The following is a 10,957-nucleotide window of genomic DNA, read 5'->3' on the forward strand; positions in this document are numbered from 1 at the left end:
GGGGATGGGGACTGGGAATGTCCCAGGAGGGAAGGGTCAACCCTCCCCCAACAAAGATGCAGGTGCCAAGCTGGAGGGATGCCCTTAATCCAGACCAAGTTCTGACTGTGGAAGACAGGGATTTCTTTCTAGAGATGATGTGCTTGGAGGCGGAAGCAGAAAGAGAGGTGAAGCGCTTGGAGGTGAAAATGCAGGCAAAGTGCTTGTAGGCAGAATTAGCGCTGAAGTGCTTAGAGCTGGAAAGGGCTAATCTGGGACCACCAAGTAACCCTAACAGTCCTTCTCCAGGTACTGCGCCTCATTCCAAGAAACTCTCCACATACAAAGTAGGCAATGATACAGAGGCCTTCTTAGAAAATTTCAAAAGGGCCTGTGTTGGGTACAACACCCCTATAGACCAGTATATTGTGGAGCTGAGGCCGCAACTCAGTGGACCCTTAGCAGATGTGGCAGCTGAAATGCCTAAAGAACACATGAATGAGTACAACTTTTTTAAACAAAAGGTCAGAATTAGAATGAGGCTGATACCTGAGCATGCCCGTTGGTGGTTCAGAGCCCTAAGATGGAAACCAGACATGGCATTTTCCCAACACGCCTACCACATTGTAAAAAACTGGGATGCCTGGATATCAGGAGCAAGTGTTAAATCTCTGGAAGATCTGTCTCTCCTAATGCAAATAGACCAGTTCTTATAATTGAGGTGGGGGGAGATCGGAAACAAATATGTAGAGGTGGCGGAGAAAAAGGAAGTTAGTAGCAGTTGGTGCAGATACCAGAAGGGACAACCCTAGATGACACCCCACCACTGGGGTCAGCCCAAAGCCCCACCTCATAAGGAGGAGCCCTCCACACAGCCAGGGAGACCCCAGCTGCCCTCTCTTCCCACCACACCCCACTCTCCAACCACTCACCCCATCCCAGCCCACAGTCAGCTGGATGATGCTTTGAATCTAATGAGCTGGGGCATGTGAAGGCCATCTGCCCAAGAGCACCAGCCAATTACAACTCATCACCCCAGAGTCCCACCGAATGTCTTCAGGCCCAGATGTCTCTCAAATACCCCCAGAGCGAAGGGAAACTGTGAGTGTGGGTGGGAGGAATATTACTGTGTGGAGAGACACTGGCGCACAGGTGTCAGCTATCCACCAATCCCTGATGGACCCCAAATTCATCGACCCAGAGGCCCAAGTGATGGTGCAACCCTTTAAGGCCAACTCTTTTAACTTGCCAAGTTGCCTGTCCAGTACAAGGGCTGGTCAGGAATATGAACTTTTGCAGTCTATGCCGATTATCCCATTCCCATGCTGCTGGAAGAAGACTTAGCCAGCCATGTGAGGCTAACAAAAAGGGTGGGGACGGTCACCCGCAGCCAGGCTAACAGGCCTCCACACCTAACTCCATCCCTGAGCCTCTTACAGTAACCCAGCCAGAGGTGGTGGAACGAGACTCCAGACCAGAGCCTGTGGTAGCTATTGTAAATCCGGCCCCTGGGACCCAGCCAGAACCAGCCCAAGTATCTGAATTGGCAGAGCAGTCAGCAACAGAGCCCGTGCTTCCAACCCCACCAGAGTCAGGGGAGCCAGCACCAAAGGGCGCCATTGAGCCTGCCCCTGCAGCAGCAGCTAAACCAGCGCAAGAAGCTAAACCGGAGCCTGAAATACCACCTAGTGCACTAGTGGAGAGCGGTTCACAGTCACTGGAAACAACCCTATCACCTGCATCGCTGCCAGTGGGACCCAGCCCAAGTCCACAACCCAGCGAGGAACTAATGTCTATAATGGAACAGATCAGATAATTCAGCCTGGTAAGGAGGGGGAAGGTTGGGACACTGGGAAACAAGGCTCTGCGACGTCAGAGTGGGGAAGGGGATATGGGTAAAGGCTCTGCATCATCAGACTTCTGGTACACATGCTTGCTGAAAACTAACCCCAATAAACATTGCATTGTCTGCAGTTGGGACCTCTGGTTGCATTGTCTGCAGTTGGGACCTCTTTGCTTTCAGTCTGCATGACAAGAGCCTGAGGAGAGAGTGAAGGTAAAGTCCCCTAACACTTGGTGTCTGCTGTTTGTACTTGGGTGGCTTAGGTAAGCTCCCAGGCAGCTCAGTGTGGGTGTGTGGCTCTATCTGCTGTTGTGTTGGGAGATAACAGCTCCTGAAAAGGGTGAATTACCAGCAAAGCAGTCTGACAAAGGGCCAGCCCAGCTGGGTGGCTAGAGGGGTGCAGCGGTTCCCATGGCTCCCAGACTGCAGCTCAGGGGTGACAACCCATCACACTCAGAATCTCTGGAGCCCAAATTAGACCACCAGGTACCTGTGATACAAACTTGTGGGAGGGACTGTAGCTCCCCCCCGCAAAAAAAGATCTAGATGTCGCAGTTGGTTGATTCCTTTCCTGATGTGTTCTTACCACAGCAGGACACACATACCTAAAATGGTCCCCGGGCATAAAATGTGGGATAACAAGTGAGATGAACTCCGGGTCATTTTAGCCCTTGGGACTGGTGAAGGAATCACACAGTGAGTGGAGAAACCCCACGGTACTAGTTCTGATGCAGGATAGCACAGTACTGAAATTTGATGCTTCCCCAATGCAGACAGTAGATGAACTATTAGAACAGTTAGGAGCTGCCAGATATATATCCACTTTTGACCTCACAAAGGGATACTGGCAGGTACCTTTGATGCCAGAATCCTGGCAGAAGAAAGCATTTTCCATGCCCTTTGGCTCGCATCAGTTCAGGATCACGTCATTTGGCCTCCACAGGGTGGCAGTGAATTTTAGAGGCTAATGGTCTGGATATTACAACTGCATGGGACACATGCAATGGTACGCTGCTCCCATCAATTGTAAATGGTTTTTGGTCCCATATCTTGTGGCAGCATTCCCACACATAGAGCAGATGACAGTACATTAAACACAGAAAAAAAAGCTATCATCAATTTCCAGGCTGAACAGTCTGCAAGACTCAGTTTGCCCTGACAATCTGAGCCCCTGGGATCAGAGAATCATTTCTTCACTCCCAGGGGAGGCTCTCAGGCTGAAGTTCTCCAGGGTCCAATTTCTGCTCTTCACTCTGCTCATGGAGTCCTGCCCAATCTGAGAGTCTGCTGGGACTGTACAGGGAAATCATAAAGTTCGCTGTCCAGCACGCCGAGTGTCAGACGTGAGAGTCATACACTGATTCTCAGGGCTCTGCTTTCCTGTCTCTGTAAAGAGATTTCCTCTCTCTGCTGAGCGGGATTTTGGTGAGTTGCCTGTTTCTGCATTAACGTTAGTGCTAAGGGCTCAGGAAGGGTTCCAGGGTTCGGGTCAAAGATCAGCTACAGAAATTCACCAGCACGGTGACTTGAACTGTTTAATATTGTCAGAAACACCAAGGGGTTTACCTGGTAAAATTGGAACTGCAAACGTATTGGAAATAATTCAGGCAAATATTTGTTTTTAAGAGCAGTGCCTTGTCTCTTACTGTGTCCTTCTATCTGTCTCAATAGGTTCCTTTTTTTTTTTTTTTGGTTTGTGTGGATTTTCCTCTTGTTTGCTCAAGTTTTCCAATTCAGCAACTTCACTGCCCTGTTAGGAAGTGCAGTCAAAGCCTCTGCAGAGGGTATCTGTGTTGCCAGAGGGTTCACAACAAGTATGGGTCACACACTGGCCAGATTCTGCTCTCACATTCTGCCTCCATTGGTTGACACTGGCCTCCCTGAAAGCAAAATCAGGCCTCTTGTATTTGAGATCCCTCTCCTTCATGCCCAGTCTCAGCGTGCCATATAAACTGGGGGTTTCCTTCAGACCCTTTTGGCACCCTAACCGAATCACGCTCTCTGCAGCAGGACAAGAAGCCATGATTTTCACAGCTCCGAGCCGAAAGTTAAACACTGAGGGTGAATCTGGTTCCATTGCCAAACACAGCCAGGAGTTCACCCTAAATCTATATGTAGGGACTTAAATAAATGGTCTGATTTACACCAGCCATGAGCCTCCAGTGACTTTAACTAGAATTGTCCTCTGGGTTCTAAGGAAGGGTGAGCTTTTTTAAACCAAAGAAGAAACGAGAGGAGAGTTGCTGAAATTTCAAACTCAAAGGCCTAGAGGATAACATTTTTTTTCAGGGAGGGAGAGAGGTCTGCTGTCTCCATGCCCCTGCATTTCTGGCCCTTGAGGGGATGGGAAGCACCAAAAGGCAGTAAAAAGAAAAGCATGTTTCTGGCTTAGCAGAAACTAGGTGTTGGAAATTTCATCAGTGCAAGTCCAGGAATGCACTTTTTTTGTGAGTGTTTTGTGGTAATGTCACAATTTAAAGAAAAATGTTTAAGGAAAGGGACCAAGAGTGGTGGGGTCTAGTTAAGGGAGCCCACCCTCCTTGCTAAATTGGTAGTGGAACAAAGCCTGTTTCCATGGAAGGGACAGTTCAGCGAGGAAAGCAGGATCGGGCCCACACAAACAGATAAAGAGATTGGAAAATAGTTTGGGAGCCCTGAGGGGCAGAGGGGCAGGAGTAAGGGAAACAGTAAGTATGGGCACGGTGAATTCAGATCCCTGGAACAATACTTAGAATGGTAAAGTCTGAGTTAATGAAGGTGTCAATTTGGGACCTAAGCAAGTGTGTGTGTGTGTGTGTGTGTGTGTGTATATATATATATATATATATATGTGTAGAAAGTTAACTCGGCAGAGACTGGAGGAAATTAAGCAGTTAAAAGTTGTAAAAATGTTTTAAAAATTGTTATAGAAAAGAATTCTTGGTTTATTTACAGCCATTCTAAAGGGAAAATGAGCCATTTTCCAGAGGAATGTCTGTAAATAATCCAAGCAAAAAACCCCCAACCCAATCTAATTTAGATCATTTGACTATAAACAATTTAGTCAAATTCACTAAAAGAACATACGGGTTTCTATTAGAACTTAATTGCCCCCAAAGGTATACAAATGTAATCTATGTACAGCTGTGTAAATATGTGAAATTGCATCAGCAAATCAATGAGCTGCCTGCAATCACAACGAGGTGGAAAAGGGCAGCTGAGGTAAACCTGTGGTTAATGCAATGGACAGGAGATCTTCATTACATGGGTGGGGGATGGCTTCAGAAGGCTAACGTAGGAGGAGGTGTGTATGGGGTTACAAAATACTCAACTAGCAATGTTAATGAATGTCAGGAGGGCGGGATGATGGCCTTTATCTTTAAATCATGAAGCGAGCCCATATTTATCCACACTCGCAAAAACATACCCATCCGCATGAAAAATAACATCCCCAACCTGTGGGGCTAGCACCTGTGTAATCGTTACCGTGGTACCTTGGAATGGGATGGCAACTAATGTGGTCTCCCTGAAATCCATGGGAGTAATGAGAAGGCGGGGGAGCTCACTGGGACCAACTGGAGAATAGATGGGGAGGGTGGAATGGAGTAAATTGGAAAATAATTAAGCTAAAGCATTGCTCGTCCAGGGAAACTATTTGGATGTGCCCCCTCACCGATGGCCATGGAGGAGCAGACCCAATGTTGCAAGAGGTGGACAATTAGGTGTAATGCATATGGGGACTGGAGTGTTCTGCTGGGAATGAGCACAGTTCAGTACTATAACACTTGGGGGGTAGAATTCTACCAGCATCTGGCCAAATTATGCACCTCTACACACTGCCTTGGTGCACGAATGGCTTTGTATATTCTCCAGAATGGTTTTAAAAGGATCTTAACCCTGTCCAAAGAGGAGAAGTAGTGTTTCTGATGATAGCCCAGAGGATGGACGATATTGCAATGGTCAGGGCTCTCTGTGTTACTTTGGATTATTATGGTTATTGGCCTATTATTATGTAGACTAGTTCTGCATGTGTACTGCGGTGATTAACGAGGGCACAGATCCATAAAGCACAACTGCTAATTGTAACACATAAAGCAATGTAGGCCCTCCACCATAGTGTAACAGATTGGACCCAACCTTCTCAGGCCCATTGCTATGAGAAATCTGGAACTCTAATTTCAAAACTTGCAGTATGCCTGTATGAGGGAAAGTGCAGAACATCATGGTGCTCCATTTGTCCCACTGCCCTCGTGCAGTGGGACAAATGGAGCACCAACACATTCCACTTTGATAGCTGTCTCTTTCAGGAAATGTGCCACCATATGCCCTATGCTTTTCCATGGATACCTGGGCAGGCGGGTCCCAGAAGAAAATAGAAAAAATTCAGGTGGAGTGTTAAAAGTGCTAGTGACTATGTAAGATTCAGGCCTGTATCTTCGCCTGAGATAGAATTTTGGGTCTTGTTTGCCCATTCAATTTTTGATACTCTGATCTCTATATAATCTTATATCTTATGCCAATGCATGTGACAAAAGGAGAAAGACACTGTGTGTGTTGTTTCTGCTTGACCAGATGGATTTGTTGGTATAATGGAACAGATAAGATAATTATGGCTGCCAAGGAGGGGGGAGGTCGGGTCACTGAGAAACAAGGCTCTATGGCATCAAGTTGGGAAGGGGGGATACAGGTAAAGGCTCTGTGGCATCAGAGCTGAGAAGGGACCTCACCTCAGTCCCTGGAAAAATCATGGAGCAGGTCCTCAAGGAATCAATTATGAAACATTTAGAGGACAGGAAAGTGATCAGGAACAGTCAGCATGGATTCACGAAGGGGAAGTCGTGCCTGACTAACCTAATTGCCTTCTATGTTGAGATAACTGGCTCTGTGGATGAGGGGAAAGCAGTGGATGTCTTATTTCTTGACTTTAGCAAAGCTTTTGATACTGTTTCCCACAGTATTCTTGCCACCAAGTTAAAGAAGTATGGGCTGGATGAATGGACTGTAAGGTGGATAGAAAGCTGGCTAGATCGTCGGGCTCAACGGGTAGTGATCAATGGCTCCATGTCTAGTTGGCAGCTGGTTTCAAGTGGAGTGCCCCAAGGGTCGGTCCTGGGGCCGGTTTTGTTTAATATCTTTATTAATGATCTGGAGGATGGTGTGGACTGCACTCTCAGCAAGTTTGCAGATGACACTAAACTAGGAGGCGTGGTAGATACACTAGAGGGTAGGGATCGGATACAGAGGGACCTAGACAAATTAGAGGATTGGGCAGAAAAAAACCTGATGAGGTTCAACAAGGACAAGTGCAGAGTCCTGCACTTAGGACGGAAGAATCCCATGCACTGCTACAGACTAGGGACCGAATGGCTAGGTAGCAGTTCTGCTGAAAAGGACCTAGGGGTCACAGTGGACGAGAAGCTGGATATGAGTCAACAGTGTGCTCTTGTTGCCAAGAAGGCTAACGGCATTTTGGGCTGTATAAGTAGGGGCATTGCCAGCAGATCGAGGAACGTGATCGTTCCCCTTTATTCGACATTGGTGAGGCCTCATCTGGAATACTGTGTCCAGTTTTGGTCCCCACACTACAAGAAGGATGTGGAAAAATTGGAAAGAGTCCAGCGGAGGGCAACAAAAATGATTAGGGGTCTGGAGCACATGACTTATGAGGAGAGGCTGAGAGAACTGGGATTGTTTAGTCTCCAGAAGAGAAGAATGAGGGGGGATTTGATAGCAGCCTTCAACTACCTGAAGGGGGGTTCCAAAGAGGATGGAGCTCGGCTGTTCTCAGTGGTGGCAGATGACAGAACAAGGAGCAATGGTCTCAAGTTGCAGTGGGGGAGGTCCAGGTTGGATATCAGGAAAAACTATTTCACTAGGAGGGTGGTGAAACACTGGAATGCGTTACCTAGGGAGGTGGTGGAGTCTCCTTCCTTGGAGGTTTTTAAGGCCCGGCTTGACAAAGCCCTGGCTGGGATAATTTAGCTGGGAATTGGTCCTGCTTTGAGCAGGGGGTTGGACTAGATGACCTCTTGAGGTCCCTTCCAACTCTGATATTCTATGATTCTATGATTCTATGAAACAAGGTTCTACGGTCTCAGATTTATGGTACACGTGCTTGCTGGACACTAACGTGAATACGCATCACATTGCCTGCACTTGGGACTTCTGGTTTTCTGCTTTCTGTCTGTGTGAAAAGAATCAGGTGAGAAGGTGAAGGGAAAGCCCTTTAATACCTGATGTCTGCTGTTTGTACTTGGGTGGCTTAGGTAAACTCTCAGGTAGCTCAATTTGGGTGTGTGGCACTATCTGCTGTTGTTTTGGGTAATAACAGGGCCTGGAGAGGCTGAATCACCAGCAAAGTGGAGTGGAAAAGGGCCAGCTCTACTGGGTGATTAGAGGGGTGCAGCAGTTCCCATGGACTGGGGGTGACAAACCATCACATTCATATGCTCCAGAAGCCAAATTAGGCATCCAGGCACCTGTTACACAAGCGCAGGGGAGAGACTGTAGACAGAGCAAAAGATGCAGATATAGCAGTTGTTTCTTTACTTTACCACTGTGTTCTCACCCCAGCAGAGCATACCTATTTAAAATACCACCACACTGAAATGGCCCCAGGGCAAAACATCAGGCAAACTCCATGGCTGCATCCTCCCCAAAATATGGGATACCTTGTGAGATGAACTCCAGGTCATCTTGGCCCTGGGAGTGAAGGAATCACAGAGTGAGCAGAGAAACCCACAGTATTAATTCTGGTGCAGGATAGAAAAACCCATTTCTGCATCGATTTTGGAAAGATCAACACAGTATTGAAATTTCATGCTTATCGATACAGATAGTAGAAGACATATTAGAACAGTGCAGAGCTGCTATATATGTATCCACCTTAGACCTCACCAAGGGATACTGGCAAGGACCTTTTATATAAGAAACCTGAGAGAAGAAATCCTTTTCCATTCCCTTCAACTTGCATCAATTCATTATCATGTCATTTGGCCTGCATAGGGTGGCTATGAATTACAGAGGCTAATGGACTGGATATTACAACTGCCTGGGAGGTACGCTGCTACGATCAATTGAAAATGGGTTTTAGAAATGTTTGCAAGACTCAGTTTGCCCTGACAATGTGAGCTTCTGTTATCAGCGAATTTCTTCTTCCATCAAGGGGAAGATCTCAAGCTGTAGTACTCTTCCCTGTGGCCAGGGAGCCGAGGGAATTGTTTGGGATTCCTGGGCAGTCGGCTGGGAATGTACAGGGAATCATAAAGCTCACAGTCCAGTATGGTGAGCATCAGACATGAGAGACTCATACTTTGGGCTCTGCCTTCCTGTCACCATAGGGAGATTTCTTCTCTTTGCTGAACGAGATTTCAGTGAGTTGCCTGTTTCTGCATTAAAGTTAGTGCTAAGGACTCAGGAAGCGTTCCAGGGTTCAAATTATGAACCATCTGCACAAGAATTCAGAATATGGTAACTTGGACTATTTAGCACTGTCCGTAAACGAAGGTTTCAGAGTAGCAGCCGTGTTAGTCTGTGCCACAAGTACTCCTGTTCTTTTTTCAGTAAACAAAGCGATTTACCAAGTAAAATTGGAACTGCAAATGTATTGGAAAGAGTTTAGCCTTTCTTTTTCCTTCGGTGTGTCTCAGGGCCTTGCTCTTTGTGTTTTTGTGGATTTTCCTCTGGTTCGCTCAAGTTTTCCAGTTCAGCAACTTCACTGCCTGTCAAGAGGTGCAGTCAAGGCCTCTGCAATGAGGATCTGTGTTACCAGAGCTTTCAAAACAAGAATGTGTCGCACGCAGGCCAGATTCTGCTCTCACATTTTGTCTTCAGCGGGTCACTCCAAATTGACACTGGCCTCCCTGAAAGCAAAATCAGGGCCCACGTTTTTTGGAATCCCCATCTTTCATGGCAGGGCTGAGAATGCCCCATAAACTGGGGATTTCCTTCAGATTCTTTCAGCACTTTAACAGAATAGGCCCTCTGTAGAAGGAACAGAAGCAGTAATTTTCGCAGCTCAGAGCCAAAAGTTAAACAGATTAAAGGGTGAAATATTGGCCCCAATGAGATCACAATAAATCCATATATAGGGACTTAAATCAATGGGCTGATTTTCACTGGCCATGAGCCTCCAGTGACTTCAAAAGGAATCGTCCCATGGTCTCTAACGGTGGGGGAGCTCATTTGCACCAAATAAAAACTGACAGGAGAGTCGCTGAAATCTCAAACCTGCAGCCTTAGAGGTTAATCGCAATTAGAATTACAATTCTTTTGTAAGGCATGGGGAGGGATCTGCTCTCTCTGTTCCCTGGCATCTCTAACTCTGGAGAGGATGAGAAGAACCAAAAGGCAGTAAAAAGAAAAGCATATTTCTGGTTTAGAGCAAACCAGTTGGGGTTGGAAATCTCACCGGGGGCGTTCTAGGAACGCACAGTGTGTGTGTGTGCTGCGGGGAGGGGCAGGGATGTGCAGTATCCAGATCACAGCGACATGGAGTCCGGATGCCTGATGAAATAGATTATGATCATCCAGCCTAATGCACAGACCAGAGAGGCATAACGAGACCTCCTGGGGTAGGGGGTGTCTCAGACTGTAACGGGATGTGGACCACACAGTACCAGATTGTCTCTGACACCATCCCCCATCCCAACCATCCCATCTCCCATGAGCAACCCCACTACAACGTCGTGGTGACATCAGCAATTGCCAAAATGGAAAAGCAGCCTCAGGAACGGGTGTCTGGGTGTCTAAAGGGCTGCAATACATTAAAACTTTGTGTTGCTTTGAGGAAGAGTTACTTATGCTGCCTCCTTTTAATCTCCATGTCCCCTCTCCCTCCCACCAAGTCTGTCCCTCTCTCCTTCCCTGCACAGGCAGAGCTGTTTCTGGGGTTCCTTTCGCCTGCAGAAAGGCAGTTCAGGCTGTTCTCCCCCTTTTCCCCGGTGCAGACAGACACTGAGTTTAACCTTCTCTGAGGAGATATTTCTGTTGTTGCGTTGTCTGGAACATGGATTTGGTCCTGGGTGAGGGGCATCATGGTGTGGCAGGGTTGGAAGTTCGGGGCGGGGGGTAGGGAACCTATATGGACAAGTATCCAACACTGGGGTTACTGGGGTCTGGATCGGGGTGTACATGGGCAGGTGAGGAGCACTGAGG

This window comes from Malaclemys terrapin, chromosome 1, assembly GCF_027887155.1.
Source record: "Malaclemys terrapin pileata isolate rMalTer1 chromosome 1, rMalTer1.hap1, whole genome shotgun sequence".
Taxonomy (NCBI): Eukaryota; Metazoa; Chordata; order Testudines; family Emydidae; genus Malaclemys; species Malaclemys terrapin.